The sequence below is a fragment of the Typopeltis vanoorti genome, chromosome 21 (genome assembly GCF_054136105.1).
Source record: "Typopeltis vanoorti isolate ZY-2024b chromosome 21, IOZ_Tvanoo_1.0, whole genome shotgun sequence".
Lineage (NCBI taxonomy): Eukaryota > Metazoa > Arthropoda > Arachnida > Uropygi > Thelyphonidae > Typopeltis > Typopeltis vanoorti.
Window position 1 is genome coordinate 86,922,188 of NC_143569.1, and position 19,977 is coordinate 86,942,164.

Sequence of the window (19,977 nt, forward strand, 5' to 3'; positions counted from 1 at the left end):
CTTTTACAGAACAAATTTCCTCCAGATATCACGGCTCTCTTTGCGCATGTGTTACGTTCTGGTTATTTCGTATGGCAAAACACTTTCTACTTACAAAAAGAAGGCACAGCCATGGGCTCGCCGTTATTCCCCCCCCCCATTGCTAACTTTTACGTGGAACATTTTGAGCAAATTGCTTTAGGTTCATCCCCTATAAAAACCAAAGTCTGGCTTAGATACGTTGATGATGTTTTCGCGATCTGGTCCCATGGTCGCCAGACACTAGACACATTCCTTAGCCACCTAAACAAACAACACAAACGCATACAGTTCACAATTGAGATTGAAAAACAGAACACACTTCCGTTTCTAGAGACATTTGTCACACGTCTTCCTTCTGGCAATCTTTCCTTCACTGTTTACCGAAAACCGACACATATGGGACAATATATAAACATAAACTCCTAATACCAGCCAACACAAAAACTAGGTGTCATCAATACTCTAAAAAACAGGGCTCTGAAAATATGCGCCAGTGAAAACAGGCACTGAAAGACGAATTTAAATTGATCAGCAATACTTTCCAAAGTATGGGTACAGCCAAAACACTATTAATAAAATTCTCTACAAGACCTCAATGAAAAAACAAACACAAACCAGACTACAACAAAACTATAACGATTCCCTACATTAAAGTGACATCAGTCAAAATAAACAGAGTACAGCAAAAATATAACCTCAAAGCCACCTTTAAACCCCTTGCAAAATTAAAAAGCTTACTCTACTCATCCAAAGACCCACTTCCCCCGTTGGCCCACCCTAGAGTATACCGTATTCATTGCACCTGTAACATACCATATATAGGAGAAACAGGACGCACAATTCCTATCAGACAAAAAGAACATAAACAACACATTAAATATAATAATTATGGTGAAGTTGGCCTTTTTGATCATGTCCTGAACACCTTACATAGAATTGACTGGAAAACCACTACTGTAGTTGTCTACACTACACCAAAATATGGTATGAACTCAAATTTAAGGAAGCCTGTGAGATCATTATCAACCACCCAAATCTGATCAATAATGCAGGTCTAAAAATCCCATACATGTGGAAGGCACATATTCGACCCACGGAACCTCCCTCTCTTAGAACAACTATAAACAGGAGTAGTAAATCCAGCATCCTAAATCAAAAATAGCAATTGTAATACTAAAAATATGACATTGTTTTTACTGAAAGAAAACTATCTAAAAAAAAAGTGTATTCATCTTATCTTAAATTAAATCTAGCTTGATGTAATTTATAAATACATTTTTTTCCACTAGAGGTCATGTCAGTAGATCAAATCATTGTTCATCTAGCTTACGGTTTGTAATGTAACTCAGCTTGTGTTGTATATTTGTGTATGCTCCAGATGATGATCTTGATATGAAGATCGAAAGGTCGGGATAATAAAAAGAGGTTAGTTATGACTCTGTTGTAAAATCCATAATTTCGAAAATGAATGCTGATCACCGTGTAACACTAAAAGAAAGGTTTGTTTTCTAAAATCGGCCCTAAATATCTTCTCAAATTTTGAAGCGGTTAGGAAAGTATTAGTGATGGTCTTTCTCAAAAAAATACCTGGATTCAATTTACGAAACAATGAAGAATGAACATAATTTCAAAGTGTATACTAAGTAGATAGGATTAATCGTCCAATACTTGTTTATCTTTGTCTTAATGAAGCAAAATGAGATTTTTTTTTATTTTTAGAATTCCACCTACACAAGATTGCAAATCTACTATACATATGCGAGTGTGGACGAAGAGTTGGATAGTACAAATCCTACGTAATTCATTTAATCCAAGTGCAATTCAGTATCAGAACATCTGTTTCTTCAGGCAAGATGTATTTCTGTTGATGGTATTACTATAGCACAAACGCCTATCCAATACACTTCATGAAAATTTAATTTATGTGAGTAAACCTAATGCTTTTTCTACAGTTATGTTTCTTCGTAGACGAGATAAACTTTCTCTGCTACACAAAGCAAAATGCATGAAATGTGTCATGCGCAGTTGTATGTCTGATGTATTCAATTATATGATGTTAGACGTGTATGAATTGACAATAAAAATTAAATATTTAAAAATTAGATTTCTCTCTGTTCCAGTGATAGACGCTTCTGGGAAAATACCAACAGGAGCTCTAGATGGATCTCTAAATGAATACGGATCATATGACGAATATATTAGCATCAAAGTTCCCAAACCAAACGGCGAAGAAGATTTCCGTGATCAGTACTGCATGATGGTCTAAAATTTCCACTCCCATCCATTCATGAAGGACCATTCAATATGTTTCTACTGCAAAATTAATGGAGTATTTTCCTCACGATCCGGTAAGTTTTTTCGGAACTTTTCCTCATTTAGTGTGTGCGCAAGTAACAGACATAACACTGGCATCGTATCCTGAGTCCGCTTCGGCCGTAAATCCAAATAGATCAACCAATCCAATCATGTGTATGTATGAATATCCTTATGTTGTTAATGCATTTCATTCTACAATGAGGGATACAACGTGGCTTATTAGATGCTTAAGATGAGTGAAAAAATTATAATGTGTAGATTCTAGAGCAGGGTGTCTGGATTACACAACCGTTAGACAACTTCTTCTTCTTGAGTATTCTGCAAGCGAGCAGATTCTTCTCTTATTAGTAAAACTTTCCTTCCTTCCATTCTCTTCTGTTCTGAGCCTTCTCTTTCAAGGTTGTGCGCCTGTCTCCATTGAGCATGTCATCTAGCATTATTTTCCTTACTCTTCATCTGGTCTTTTCCCGTCTATGTTTCCTTCGATGGCATCTCTGATGATTCCATTCCCTCTCAGAATACAGTATATCCGATCTAGTTTCCCCTTTCTTCCTTTTATCCTCCTTAACAGACTTCTACTCTTTTTAAGACCTCTTCATTAGTTATTTTATCTGTCCATTTGATATTTCCATCCTTCTCCAAATCCACATCTCAGAGCTTTCCGAAATCTTAATTTATTCTTTCTTCAATGTCCAAGTTTCAGATGCATAGAGGGCAACACTCCACACATAACATTTTATTAGAATTTTCTTTAGGTTTCTATCCATTTTACTTCTGAATAAATTCCATTTTCTATTAAAGGCATCTCTTCCCATCCCTATTCATGCTTTTATGTCACTTTTACATCTTCCACCACTGCTAATAGCACTTCCTAGATATTTAAATGTCTTTACTTGATTAAATTTTCCCCATTTATTGATATCCATATTTGCCTCTTTCCTTGCTATTTTCATGACCTTTCTTTTACTGATGCTAATTTTCATTCCATAATTGATACAGGATTCCAGTAATCTGTTCAACAGATGTTGTAGTCCTGTTTCAGTGTTTGATAGTAATTCCTTGTCATCTGCGTATCTTATTGCAAATATTTGTCTATCTCCAATCTTTATTCCTTCTACCGATTTCTCCAGTGCTTCTTTTAGCATTACTTCGTTGAACAAAATTGTCGACAGAGAACAGCCTTGTCTTACTCCTCGTCCAATGATACCTGGTTCTGTTGTACCATATATATGTCTCTCACCATGGCAGTTTGTTCAATATATAGTGAGATAATGATACGGGAGCTTCGAATCCATCACTTTCGTTAGTCATATTCTCCTTTCTCGTTAATTTTCTCATTACTGAAATAGTGCAAGCAGACTTTAACAGGTAGCTATTAAAGCTCTTGAGAAGTAACTTCTCACTTGTAAGCCATTAGGAAAATGTTCTCAACGAAACCCTTTCCACCTAGCAAAACAAATGAAGTCTCGCTCTTTATACGTAGTACAACATTTAGTTCTAATGCTCATAAGAATAGAACTATATTAAAAATTAACTTTCCCATCATTCTGGTATACTTTGCTATAAATATAGCACGTTGTTATCTTATATATAAATCACGTATAACGTTTTCGGAGGTATTTTTGTTTTCTAATCCTTTGGAATGTTGAATTACTATGATCATTATTTGATTCCTGTATTCCAGTATAAATAAAACAAGCCGTGTCTACAAACAGTTCATCTCTCTGTCTATCTCTTTGATTGTAACGTATTCCACCTCCATAATGGTTATGCTTTGTACTATATATTTGTGCCAGGTGATATCCACAGCACAAAGCTGTGGATATCACCTGGCTTTTATGTGTTTGCGACTAACGCCATCTGTTAGATTTACGTATATTAATCATAATTTATCGCAATTTAGGAAGCACTTTTTGTGTTTTGCTTGCTTGGGAAAGACGGTTAAATAATAATAATAATAATAATAATAATAATAATAATAATAATAATAATAATAATAATAATAATGGTATTTAAATTTAGCCTTATCTCTTAAAATATACAGTATATGGAGTTCATTAACCATGAACTCCATATACTGTATAACTGGAAAAGATCAATGCACTTTAAACATATTACGTTATTTGCTAATGGTTTATTTACTTATTATGCTAGGAACAAAACTGAATTTTCTAATGACTTTCTTTCCAAGGCTATAAGACAATCACCTACCAGCTTGTCTTCCAGACACAAGGTCATGAGTATCCTTGAATGCAGAAGCAACAAAGAAAGATGAGCACAGAACAAGGCAGACAACTATTGCCATCTTGTGATCCGAAAAACTTACACCTAACACACTAATTTTACTCAAATCCTGTAAATTTTATAGTTCACTTTTTATGTAGGATTAAAACCCGATTTACTGTGAGCTCAAAAGGCTACTTGCACGTGCTTAAAAATTAAGTTCCTTAGGCTGTACAAATACAACGATGAAACGTAAAAGATCCAAAGGACAGCTCAGAATTAGATGGATAGTCAAAATAAAAAAGGAGCTCAAAACCAAATCACAACATCCGACACCAAACTGGACAGACTTGTTCGGACTCTCCCAGGACAGACGGAAGCGGAAAGAGTTCATTCGGACTCATCATCATCCACATAGATGATGAAAGAGAGAAAAAGAAGAAGATATTTTGATTAACTTGTATCCAAATTTTGAATTTAAGGTACTGGAGTAGACGACCTCCGATTCTGATATGCGTTAGTTTCGTTAACAAGGTTTTGTGTGTTAGTGTGTCAAATGCTTTTGTTAGGTCAATGAATATCACTAATATTATTCTCTGTTTTTATCCAATGCAGCGTTTATTAGATCTGTGAAATCTTCCAGGAGTGTTGCTGTTCCTTTATTTTTTTGAAAGCCATATTGTGTTTTGGGTATGATTTGAAATTTTTCAACGTATGTGGGGAGTTTGCGATGCACGATGCGCTCCATGATTTGGTTGATTACAGACAACGTGGCGATGGGTCTGTAATTACTTATTATGTTTTTTTTTCCCTGTTTGTGTATGGGTGTGATTAATGCAGTCTTCAGTGTTTCAGGTATGTGTCCCGTTTCGAAGATTTTATTTAACAGTTTTTGTATAACTGGAAGTAGGTCGGTTGAGTGTTTCTTGATGTCTTTTGGTCTGATTCCGTCTATCCCCGGTCCTTTGTTAATTTGTTCAATTGCTAGTGATAGTTCTTTTGTTTACTGTGAGGAACCACATCGACTGGGTTGCTCGTGGACCTAGTGGAGAATGTTTCTTTGTGTGAGGAGAGATTGTTTCCTGTAGATTTTGGACAGAGTTCACGAAGTGCTGATTAAAGTTGTTTGCCAACTATTTGAGGGATTTGGGTTCGCAGGCAAATTGTGTTTTATTGTTTCTGAGGCAGTGATTCTGTGCATATTGTCCAGCATTTCATTAATCAGGTGCCAGGTTCCCTTTATGTCGTTCTGAGCTGTTGTTAATTTGTTGCTGTAATAGTTTCTTTTTGCCGTTCTAATCTGTGTTGTTAGGAGATTCCGTTTTCTTTTGTATTCAGCTTGTAAAGCGGTATTCTTTGGCGACGTCTTAAGTTGTTTCCATAGGGCATCTTTTCTTTGTATGTCTGTCAATATGTTTTCTGTTATCCATGGATTTTGTTTCGTTTGGAAGCGTATTTTTAATTTTGTTCATGCTTTGTTATATATTTTGTTAATGTTTGTTATATAATTTGTTAAATGCAAGTTTTAGATTATTATATACTGCTTCAGCAGAGTCTAAAGATGCTATCTCCATCCAGTCTGTTTTTCTGATTTCATCGTTCACTATTGCTTCGTTTACAATGCTATGATACTGTTTTGTAGTCTCAGTGATTTTTATGGGTTCTAGTTCAGTGTGTAACTGCAATGATGTGAAATAATGGTCTGCTAGTTTGCATGTTATGACGGCTGCTGTGTGGCTGATTGGGGGACCCTTATATTTATATGATCAATGCAGGATGAAGTTGTTGTATTTCCGACTATCTCTTCTCGCGTATACGACTGTATGGATGGGGTTATGTAATATGCCGATAAGAGGTCTAGGTATTGTTCTGTGTTGTTATTTATGTTCATAATGTTTATATTCATGTCTCCTATTATTATCAAGTATTCTGTGGCGCCTTCTTTCGCGGCTGAAAATTATCTGTTTAGTTCATCTTGAAAATTTGTGGTGCTTAAGTTGGGTGGTCTGTATATTGCGTTTAATATCAGGGAGTTTTCTTGTTTGGTGTTTTTAATTTCGATGCATATGTTTTCTGCGTATTCTAATTTATAGTTTATTTCTGTTACTTCTAGTTTATGTTTGGTAAATATTATTACACCAACGCCTCGTTTTGTTTGTTTGCAGTGTTTGTGTTGTTGGAAGTGTAGCATTTGGTAGATGGTTGCCTCTTCGTTTGTTGTGGATACTTCAGTCAATTTTAAAATGTCTATGTTGTCTATATCTTCCTTCAGATAAACTTGCAGGGTCAGCCAGTATTTTTGAATGCTTCTGATGATGGTGTGGAGAATAGATAGTCATTATTTTGGGGATTGTCACTTGTTTCCATTCTGTTATTGATTTCAGAATGTGGCAATTATCATGTTCCAGGGTGATTACATCTGCTTGGTAGTCTGCATGTAGGTTGGTGTGCTGTTTCCTTCTTTACGAGTCGTCAATATTCCTTTTAATGTGGCAGCCTGTTGAGGTCTTCTACAAATTACGAATAATACGTATATAATACGAATAATAATACGAATAATAATACTAATAATACTTGTAAGAATAATGATAATAATAATTTTTAATTGAATGATTTTTTATTATTAAAATTAGGATTATATATTATGCATTTACAAAACATGTTGTTCTCGTTTTTTTGTTTTTTAACAATGAATTTCATATAAATTTTCCCTTTTTTGTATAATGTATTAATAATAGTTAATAACTGTATTTATAGTATTTGTAATTTATAGTTGCAGTTGAATATGATCACATTTTTATTAGCAGTAACTACAACACTTCAATGTAATAAATGGATTTTTTTTCTTTCATTGATCTGGGTTGAGATGTAATGTCTCAGCTTGCATCCTCAAAGCTTTTTAGTAAGCTTATCTGAGTATGACACCAGTTCAATGTCTTTTATTAATCTGATTCCTGTGTTGGAAGTAGCCTGATGTTTGAGAGGGCAAATGAATGATCTGAAAGGTCTGATCAACGTGGAATTGCCGGTATGTTCTGGGGTTATTACATCTGTCTTGATGGCTCAGATTCTTTTTTTTCATTGTGGTCTTCTTTTTGAACTATTTAGGAGACTTTTTGTTCACTGTAACAGCCTTTCTATGTCTTCTGAGCATTTAATTTGTATCGGTTTTGAAGTTTGTGACTTCCTCATGAATATCTTGGCATCTCTGATCCACAAAAATTGGTAATTGTTTTCTGTTTTTGCTTTTTTTTGCTTGGTACAACGGATTCTTCCTATCCAAATATTGAATGGTGTTAAATATTTAGATAGGAAGATTGGTGTGTTGTCTTGCAATGCGTTCAAGTCCTTGGCAACTGATTATTTTCTGTCTGCTGGCTTTTATGAGATTGTCTCTTGTGGACTTGCATTTAAGATGAACTATGACCGGTGATTGTCGTGGCAAGCCTTGTTTTTTCCTCTTCCTAGGAATCCGATTTACGGTCTGAATGTCGTTATGCTGTGGAGAGATGTCGATTGTGTGGCTGAACTTTTAAAACTACGTCTCTGATGTTTTCTGTAGGTGCAGTTTCGGTAAGCCCGTTTATAACAAGATCTTCTTTATACTGTTGCTGATTTAAGCGTTCGTATTGTAGTTTTAGGGTATTACGTTCTTGTCGGAATTCGGATGTCTCCTTCATCAAATTGTGTTGCCTGTCATTTAGTGCATTAATTGATGTCTTTTACTATTTGGTAGACTTCTTTCTCTGCAAAATCATTGTTTGACAAAATCTTCATATTCCCTAGATTTTTTTATTATCTTTCGTTCTTTTTATCAGAGATCTTGCACAAGAACTACTAAGCTGGCTTTTATGGTCTCCAGACCGTTTTCTATTAGTATATTTAACAAGTTCAAAGTATAGGGTTTTTTTGTCTGTTCAGTTCATCGTGTGATTTTTCCTCCAGTATAATTGGCTGCGCCGTAGGTAGCTGAATGCGGTGTTTTTCTTTGTTCTGCATGCAGAGTAGGCACTTCCATTCGTCGCGAGTTGCATTGGATTTTCGTTGCCAGGTTCTTTCTGAGATGCTGGAACATGTAAAGTGAAGATTCCTAAGGCATTTCCTACAGGTTATATGATTTCCGGCGAACGATAAATCCTTCAGGCATTTGATGCACTTTATGACTCATCTTTCTTCTCTTAAGCAATGGTGGTGTGATTGTAAAGACGGCGACGTCCTTTGTTCTTCACTCATTGTTGACCGCAGCCCTCTCTATTCACTTTTCATCACTTCAAAATTTGGTTTATTCTTAGCCGATTTCGGCGAATTTTATATCACTGTCTTCGGCGTGACAAATAGAGTTATTTGGGAACACTTAAAAGCAGGAGTCAGAACAACTTTAAAACTATGAAAAACGATACCAGCGATATCACTGTGTGCCCGTCTGTATGCGTAATAATAATAATTTTTTGATTATTATTTTATTCCTCTACAAAAATTCAGTATACAAGTTACTAAGTACATTTGTTTGATAAACGTTTGTTTGTTCGGGTGGCATTTCAGCTTTTTCCCTGGAAGCATCTGCAGAGCTTATCTGAGGAAGAAAAGAGAGCGGTGGTTTCGTGGTTTTGATTTACTACCCGTCGTGAGCCAGGTTTAGACTGTTTATATGTATGCGCATTTGAAATTTATATATGAAGATATGGATATATATTAACGCTTTTTTCCGGTTAATGTGTAGAAACGAGTAAACGCGCCCACGGACTATTACTGCATGAGCAAGGTTTAACTTTTTTGAATGGGGGAGTTGGATTTGGATATGACGTGTTTGTTTCGTTTTAATGGGGTTTGAGAGGAATTTGCTATAGGTTTCTGTGTGTGTGTGTGTGTGTGTGTGTGTAATTTCTGTATAATTTTCAGTTATAATAGTAATAATAATAATAAAATTCATGAGCGATAGAGAATCAATATGGGAGCATTGATTTTATTCTGCAACTGTGCGTGTTTTTTCTTTCTCTTTGACGTCTTTCCCAAAGTAAATGCATCTGGGAAATGGAAGCAACGGCAATGCGAGGTTATACTTAAGATTTTCGCTATCTTTATATATTTACTAACTACTGATATTCGTTCTAGATAATGGAGAAAAAGCTCCAGAAAAACGGCTTGATTGTTTAAACAAAGAGAGCCTTTGCGTTTATTGTAGACGCCCACAACGCCACGACAGAAAATCTTTTATCTACTTTACTGTATGTCGACTGGAGTGATTTGCGTTCTGCTTTTATCGCTTTTGAAATCCATTCTTGTTATTCTACCTGTCTGAACTTTCAGTCTGAAAGTTCCAAATCAAAATATGTGGAGGTAAATTTTAGCAATAAATTTTCTTTGTTTACATGTTAACATATTTTTTCTTTTTATCTGAATACACGCTTAAGTTTAAATGGGTAACACAATAATCCCAATTCAAACATCTTTCTCAATTTTATAATTGTTTTTATAAGGGCTATAGCTTTGCTTTCTTCTCAGGTGATAAAATGCATACGCTTGATTCTCGATAGAATCACGTGAATATATCATTAATGCGACATTTAATCCACAATATGGCTCTGATTTTATTATCTTTTGTTATCATACTTATTTTGCAAGTTTTTAATTCTTTTTATTTCTTCATCGACTATTCCTCTTTTTACCACTATGGGGATTCTTAGTCACTCAAAAAATATATAATATATAAGTTAAGTAATCTTATATGTGGGAGATCGATATTTAGAAAAAAAAAAAAAAAACCATTTGACTCGTATTATCTTCTAAATTCAGAGGATTTGCGTCAACCGGATTCATAGTATGGTGTGAGGATTTTCCTAAAAAATGTGCAGAAACCATACCCATTAATATACTTGCCTCACTGCACCAGCCACTGTAGCCGATCTTAAACAGTAAACACAGGTGCATATTGTGCGGATTAGCTTCTCGCCTTTTTTTTTTTTTTTTTGGTGGGTGGGGGAGAAAAAATGTATAAAAATATAAAGCGAATCAATTCTCAAGACTTATAATGGGATTTCAAGTGACAGTTAGCGTGCTGACATTCATAAATGTTCGACTTGCAACATCATTTTTTTTTTAAACCGTACCAGACGCCAGTTGCGACATGCATTGAAAACGCAGTTTACGTAGAACATGCAGTTGATCGAATGAACGTTAAATGGGATTTGTATGACCTATTCAGAGAAGTTCTGACACAGCACCAGAAATGCATTTCTCCATTAGGTTGGAGTAAAATTGTAATTTAATTATAGCAGTAATTTCATGATACATTCCATGATGAAAACATTCACGTGGGAAATTCATTCCGGTCTGTTCCTGACTAGAAGAGTATTAATAATATCCTTGCTGAGCTTGATTGGACAAGGCCGTAAAGTCTCTTTAAATTCCGGTAAGTTCAGTTTCTTGTTATTCGTAAATTCACTTTCAATATCAACTAATGCAAAATAGACAATATTGTCATCTATCATTCATATTATTCGCTTCTGACTAAACGGTTGAACAGCCAACTTATATACAGTCTTAGCCGTTGATATATCCATGTTTTTTGTTTACTTCTGTTTGTAGGAGTCGTAAATACGTGGTACTCAAAATGAGAAAAAGGCTAACTATAACAATAGATAAGGAGAATGAGAAATCATTGCCAAATTATAATCACGAAATTCGTAGTATTTTAATTCGGGACATCAATGTTTCTACCTTACGAAAAATATTATTTCTTTAATTATTTATTTTAAGTTTCGCAGTAAATGAAATTAGAAACTCACGTAAGAAATTCAGTGTCATTTCTGCGATCTTCTAACAAGGATCCCAAAAAGTTAAAATTATTTCGCGGAAATTGTGCCTTTATATCTCATATTCTACTGCTGTGCTAACCCTGGCCAACGAAAGGATGAAAATCTATACACAGGGGGTGAAGAAAGTTAGATAATTTGGGTCAAGTTGTTAATCTGAATTATGGCCGAAGCAACTAAGCCCTTATCTGAAGCTAATGTTTCGCTGAATCTTTAAAATATATTTACGGCTCTTAAAATATATTTAGTAGGCAAAGCTGTATAGAATTGAAGTTTGGGCATTATCGAGAAGGGGGAATTTCATCATTTAGTAACAGAATGAGCCTTCGTAAGTCAGTTGGTATGACAGGACTTTCGGTTAGAATAGTCCAGGTTCGAAACCCGTCTCTATATATATGAACTTTATTTTAAGAGTTGGCTACTTTTAATGGTTATTGCTATTCTTTATTCCTTAGGGTGGACAGACTCTGCATTTCAAAGATTGATGAATCATTTTGCAAATTCTGAGTTACAAAACTACGTCTTGAACATATACTCCATTGGACCAGATAAATATTTACCTCAAAATCACTCATTACTTCTTTACTGTCCGATAATGAACTTATTCATTCTTTTTCTTTCATTCTATTTTATTCAATTTTATTCATTATTTTATTTAGAATGAATTTGGGATTTTAGATTGCCTCAGCAATAGATATATTGGTTCTGTCGGGTCTCTTTTTATGCTTTTATGCCGTAGATACGTTCCATACAAAACCGCATATAAAAAATCGCACAACAAAGACCTAATTTACATCGAAAAATCAGGGATAGGTTCCATAATTTTCTAAAACCACATAAAACCGAAGCAAATGAATTAAAATAAGCCTAAAATCGCATAAAAATGTTTATGAAAATTCATGAAAATAAGAATACCTAAGTTTGTTTTAAAGGTTTATTCATTTAAATTAACAATTTTTTTTACGTTTTTTCATCAGAATTATCGCTGCTGTTAGACAATATTCGACAACGTTTGCGAACTGGTGCGAAATCACTTTCATCACCAGAAGAGATAGTCAGCGCATCAGATTTGTATGGTAAAGGCAATGGTTCTTCACAAACAGAATCAGCTTCACCCTCGTTCTGTGCTGATTTTTTTCTTCTGACAATGTAATCAGTGATTAAACTTTGCGATGATGATTTCACTAATTTTTTATACAGCTCGCGATATCCACCCCTTCAGCTCACGTTGGAATTTAAAGGCTCGTTCAGAATTTGTCATTAACAACAAAATGATTTTCCAATTTATTGCACAGTTGAAGACCTTCTCGAATTATATTGGCAGTGAGGGGATATGTTTTTCTTCCTCTTCACTATCGTTTTCTGGATCTTCGACGATATCTAAAGTTAATCGATATCCAATAATATCATCGTCACTTAAGGCATTATCCACATGCTTGTTTCGAAACCGTACTGCCGTGATTTTTTAATAGTAATAGGCCTACAGATTTAAATTTTAATATGAATAAGAGACAAAGGACATTGTTTATTTTTGGTGTTAAGAAATCGCAAAGGGATGCAAAACTACCAGCACACAGCAGAAAAAGTCTGAATTCACTCGTAAGTACTTACAATAATATTATAAATTTTTGGTGATCAGAACGGGATATGTCAATAAAAATCGGCAGAAATTAATTACTTAAATTAAGGGGATATTAAATCCCACATAGTTTTAAAACCGAATAAGAAACTCAAAGATTGGAATCAGAGATTTTCTTGCCGAATATAGTAAACTATATAAAGTATCGGCGACACTAACGTTAGCAAATGCAAGTGATCCTAGTAAGTAGTACAATACTGGGCAGCTCGTTGCAAAGGTGGAGAAGTTCAGATCGCTATTCTTAGGTATTTTCCATAATGTAAAAACACATTTCCTAGGAAATGTATGCTGTTATTACATTATGGAGGGAGGTCACTACCCAGACCGGTTTCAGCCTTATGAGTAAGTAAAGCCGTCTCTAAAAATTCGGACGATCCCTAGGCCACTCAATCGTGGGCGAAAGACCGTCCATCTCAGCGTTGGCTCCACTCAGTGATGGCTTTCCACCCACATGCCACCACCGAGCAAAACCGCTCAAATTCCAAAGAAAATCATTCACCGACAAAGCCCCTCAGCGGGCCGTGCCGGAGAACACTTTCCCCGGAGACTCAAATTTTGCTCCCTTAAGGCAAAAACCCCAAGGGAGCGAACTCATAATAGCCGCCACCGGTTTCAGCCTTTTTTGAGGCTTCATCAGTGAGTAGCTAGACCTAATAATACCAAAGTGTATAGCGAAAAGAATTTATATACTCTGCGAATGAGTTATCCAAACAGGTGCAACCATTAAGTTACTTAAATATAAAGAGCTAATAAGCTTCATTTCGGGAATGAAAACATTACTTAAATTAAGGGGATATTAAATCCCACATAGTTTTAAAACCGAATAAGAAAGCTACTCACTGATGAAGCCTCAAAAAAGGCTGAAACCGGTATGGGTAGTGATCTCCCTCCATAATGTAATAACAGCATACATTTCCTAGGAAATGTGTTTTTACATTATGGAAAATACCTAAGAATAGCGATCTGAACTTCTCCACCTTTGCAACGAGCTGCCCAGTATTGTACTACTTACTAGGATCACTTGCATTTGCTAACGCTAGTGTCGCCGATACTTTATAGTTTACTATATTCGGCAAGAAACTCTCTGATTCCGATCTTTGAGTTTCTTATTCGGTTTTAAAACTATGTGGGATTTAATATCCCCTTAATTTAAGTAATGTTTTCATTGCCGAAATGAAGCTTATTAGCTCTTTATATTTAAGTAGCAGAAATTATTTTAATATTTATGTTTAATTCATTAATAATCAGTGATCGTTTATTAATTAATAATAATAAATCAGCTAAATTAACAATTAATTATTAATAAATATATTACAAAATAACCAAGGTGTTCCCCGAAAATTTCAGGATTTGTGAAGTGTTCCGTCGTAGGAAAAGTTTGGGAAAAGCTGGAATACCCTTTTATCGGAATCAATTCTCCTTCTGTTGACATGCGCAGAAGTGTAGAAAGGTCTCATATCTGTGGGCTTACTATACCGCATCACTTCAAATCCGCATAAAAAGAGACCCGAGTGTATTTCATTATTATTTTGATGCTATTATTTACGTTGTTTTCTAAAATATGTTATGTATATTTTGAAACTCTTTATTGTGAATATTTCAGTTTTTTTTTTTTCGTTTAAGATGTTTTGTAGATTTTTAAAGATATTAACATTTGAAAATAGGAGCATTTAAATTATTATTCTATCGGAAAACGAGAGAAAAATACGTTCGTTTCAATTTCTGTGAAAATATGCATGTAAACGATTTATTCTTCGTTTATATTTCCTATTTCAATTTCTAAATTATTATTTAATTATTTAAATTTATCTTCTGTCGAGCGTGGGTGATTTTGAATACTTATACTACGTGAAAGTTAATAATATGACACTACTGTCTAATATTTTATTGTAGAATACTTGGGAACAACCAAAGAAGAATATCGAGTGCAAATCCTGCATGAGAAAGGAATTTCTCAGAGGCTGTTTGGACATCAAGAAGGAATTGAATACATTAACAGACTGAATGATCCTTTTTCTTCTCGTCCAATTGTACAGCACGAAACAAATTACAATGTCCTTTACAGCGATGATACTTTTGGCAATGTTCTAAACAACCTTGAGAAGGTATGTTCTCTCTAAGTACGCCACTTACTAACTCCATTCTCCATGTCATTTATGAATAGTAATTAGAATTAGGAAACATCGCTTTCTGTCTTGGACACCAAAAGATGAAAAGTGAAGACTGGGTGTCTACCAAATTCCAAAAAGTTAAAGGATTGCGATAAAAAAAAAGGGCAACCAGTCTGCTCTCATTGGAAAGTGAAAAGGTTTTTAGTGGATTTATTGAATAAAAGTTGTTAATTTTCTAATACAGCCGCTTATTTTTAATTGCTACTCAATTTTAACACTGTGATCCCTCGTTCTCCTCACCATCCCGTCGTACATTCTCAACATTGTGATACTCACCTCCATTTTTCGCAGTTCGAAATGTAAAACTTTTCGTTTCGAAATAATATTTATTCTTCTCATGAAAAATATTGAACTATTTAAATCTCTAAGGAATGCAATATCAGGTATCCCTTCAGTAACCAATGTCCAAGAGAATTTTGCAGCACCCTCAGGCGTTTGTTTATTCTTTTACAGACCATCTACGGGATCGTTCATTAAACAGCAGTGGCTACTAATAAGGAAATATATCTGAGGAACTGAACTGTTTATTTTTTCGTTTCTGTTCCTTTCAGTATTTCGGCTTCTTTTTCATATATCCGAAATCGCTGTCCTCGTATATAAGAAAACAATGATTTACATCTTCTAATTCTCCTACTCTGTGCAATAGCTTCTAATCTATATTTTGACAAAGGCTTTGTCAATCAAGATTCTACCATCGCAGAAGTGTCACCAAATTCCGATTCGCTCATTTTGCTCAAAATAAAGATGGACTGCATTTGCACAAATTAGGAGAATTAGAAGATATAATTCAATATATTGCTTTCTTATTGTGCAATGTCGACTCTTTTTGTATTCGTTATAAGCATAACTATCAATCTACGCGAAGCGACCAGAACCACACCTGCTCGGCTTGCTATTTTTTTTGTCCCCACTTCTGTATTGATGCTGACAGGCTGGTTGCACCAGTTGCCTCAATTTTAAGCGAGTGCTTCGATCAGATCCTTTCCCAAGGAATTGTCTTGTATATCTTTTGCTCTAAAATGTCATAGTAAGAGAGCAGCACCCCACAGCTGAATTTCTATTCATGATTTTTCCTGTTACCTTGCGATCGACTAGACAGTACGAAGCGTCACATTTCCTTTTTCTTCCTATGTTCGTTTAACGTTTAATTATCAGGAGGTGATTTTGCCATTTTGGACACATTCCATCCATACCCCTTAACCAGCAAATTTGATGAGTAGCCAAAGTCATGATATCTTTATTAAAAACTGATGTTTGTGAAAAGTATACCCAATTTCTGGGTACTTTGTGATTATCATTCCGATTCAGCAGAAAAAATGTGAAAAAATTATTTCACATTTTTTGATAGAAATTGCCAATGGCTCGTTTCTGTTTCCGTCAAATGCTCAAAACTGAAATTGTTCCCTCACTGTTAACAAAAAAATGTGTTTAATAAAATTTATTAATTTTATTAAATTAATAAAATGATTAAGACTCTTATAACTATGGATATACAGAAAATATTATCCCTTTCTTGTGTAAAGTTAAAATAATATGCTTTATAATGATGGAATTAACAGCAAAGTACTGTGATTTAATTCAAATTCCAATCCCGGTTACTTCAACTGTATTACCATTTGGTTTCTATTGCAGGTACACATGAGAGCAAAGTTCACAAACAAGTGGTTTGTATTTGTGGATGAACCGATAGATAACATTTACCCGTCTCCGAAACTATCAGCTTTAAGGGGAGTTTACGATTTGACTATCCTTACCCCTTGTTCCAATAGAGCTTCAGCAGTTAAACATGTAAGTATTAATATCAGACTACAGTGAGACAGAATCAAATCTGCTGTTACTGTAAGATGCATTCTTCACATTCACTTATTGTAGTTTTTTTTTTGTTGTTGTTTACTTTCATCTTCCTAATAAAGAGGTGAAAAAATATTTCATATTCATTTACGGTACATAACGACCTACTAAGCAATATATGTAACAATTTATTGCTTACAGTTATGTACTTTAAATTTGGAATTACGCCCACCGCATTCAATTTGCAATCGAAGTTTATGTTTGCACACATTTCTTTTACAAAAGCACTGAGAATACGTTCCATATTCTTCTTCTTCTTCTTCATGTAGCTTCCTCAGTGAGAGGGTGCAGCACCATGTCCTTCCAGTTCTCTCTGTTGGTGGCTTTCCTTTTTGTTTCTGCATAGCCATGTGATCCTGTCCATGATCTTATATCTTCAAGCCATGTCCTTCGTTTTTTGTCTCTTGATCCTTTTCCCACAATTTTTCCTTCTAAAACTGTTATTGTCCTCTGTCCTTCTGAACCTCTCAGTACATGTCCTGCCAATCTCATCTTTCTCTGGATCATTTCCTGTAATAAAGGTCTCTGTGTTCTCATTCTCTATAGGACATCTGTATTTGTCACATGTTCTGTCCATGGGATTTTCAGAGCTCTCCTATAGCACCACATTTCAAAGGCCATTATCTGTTGCTTTACTCTTTTCGTGAATATCCAGGTCTCACTTCCATATGCGAAAATTGACCACACTAATGTTGTTATCATTCTTTTCTTTGTCTTGATACTCACAGAACTTCTGAGCAGCTCTTTATTTTTCCAGAATGCATCTTTAGCTATGACTGTTCTTATTTTTTATTTCTTTATCTTGCTTTCCATCTGCAGTAAAATAGGTTCCCAAATATTTGTATTCTGTTATATGTTCAATTTTCATATTGTTTATGAATATTTCTGGCTCGGATCTGATTTCATTTGAGATTTTCATAAATTTCGTCTTTTTTTTGCATTTACATCTAATCCAAATTCGTTACCTTTTCAATTAATAGCTGCTGTAATTTGATTCATTTGTTTCTGTTTTCTGCTATTAGAATGTTAGATATCATATCTAAGATTGTCGTATTTTATACCATTGATACTAATTGCTATTTTTTGTTTATCAATCTTCTTCATCACTCTTTCACTATAGATATTAAATAGATTTGGTGAAAGGATACAACCTTATCTAACTCCTCTTTTTATTTTCACTATAGAAGCTCAGAGTTAAACAGCTGCATTTTCTGTTTGGTGTAAATCATTTTTTTAATCTTCAGAACATGATCTTCTATGTCTAATTTATCTAATATATTGAACATTTTATTATGTTTTACCCGGTCAAAAGCCTTCTGAAAGTCTATGAAGCATATGTAAATGTTCCTATTTCTTTCAAGTGATCTTTCTATTAGTACTTTTAGTTCCAGAATAGCATTAATGGTTCCCATTCCTCTTCTGAAACCTTTCTGTTGTTCACTCAATTCACTTCTTATGGCTCTTTCAATTTGTTTGTTAACAATGCTTAAAATAATTTTAGATGCATGATATATTAGGTTCTGTAATCCTCGCAATTTTGTGCATTATTTTTCTTTGAAATTGGTATGCAGATAGATGTTGTAAAAACTTCAGGCAATTGTATTGTTTTCTAGATGTCCTGAATGGATTCCACTAAATAGTTGTTATTATTGCCAGTCAAAGCTTTCAGCAGCTCAGCCGGAATATTATCACACCCAGGGGATTTATTACATATTACAATTTAAATATATCGTATCAGCTAATGGCGTGTTTTTGTTTTTGTCAGTTAGTTAATTAATGTACAAGGGTTAGTTATTTAGTCAGTAGCGGCAGTGTAGCTAATTAATTCGAAATACCCGTCTTCTGTCACACAATATCATCGCTGAGTAAAAATCAATAAAGAAGCAATTCCTTACACTTTCATGCTGTTGTTTATTTCAGAACTGCAGCGACTACGAAGTTCATCGTTATAAGAAGCCATTCTTTGGGTCCGTATTCGAGGTAGTTTCAAATGACACATCACTTTCTGATCTTTCAACAGTTCGTCAGATGTGTAGAAACCTGCAGGGCATAACCGTAACATTAGGCACCGAAAATGTAAGTTGGTTCATATATTATATACACCCTTAAAGTACTACTAACATACCGTCTTCTTATAACTTAGCCTTTTTTTTTTTTTCAGTCGAATATTTTTTCAACATCGGTCAGTTAGAATAACTACTCAAATAATTCCTTTCACACGCGATATCTCTATTTTTCGTTTCGAAATCCTATCGATCGTCAAGTGCTCTACTGGGTCAACGATGAGTCACATGATACCTCTGACTGTATCAATGTGTGTGTTCACGGGGCTGGTTTGCCTGCTTGCAGGATGAAAACCCGCAGATAAATTGGGGGAAAAACTCTGCTGTGCACGCCCAAGGACGGCTAACTTGGCTCCGGCTGAGGAAGATCTTTTATAAGCTCCTAAACCTAGGATACTCCTTCTCCAGACAAATGGTTGCGAAGGGCATAGCCACTAGGCTAACAGAGTGGACGTTTCGACATTACTAACTACCATGAAAAGGAACATTTTAAAAATAGAATGTTGACTACAATTACAGCGATTTATTATATATCGCATTACATTTAATTACGCAGTTCATTTAATGAATTTTATGCAGTAAATATTTTTGCACTGATTAGCACTTCTACTGAGTGCATCGTCTTTCTTCCAATAGAAAGATGATGACAAATGCGATGTTGCTAATCGATGTAACTGTAAATAAATAATAATATTTTTAATAGTATGTACTTAGTAATTTCATTGGCATAAAGATATTACCATTGCGTAGGTACAGATAGCAGAGTTAATGTTTTATTAGCAGACGAGTATAGAGAATGAAACGAGAAAAGAAGAGAGCTGAAAGTGGATGATTAAAACTCTAACGTTTCACGAAAAATCTGATATATTCAGAATTTTTTA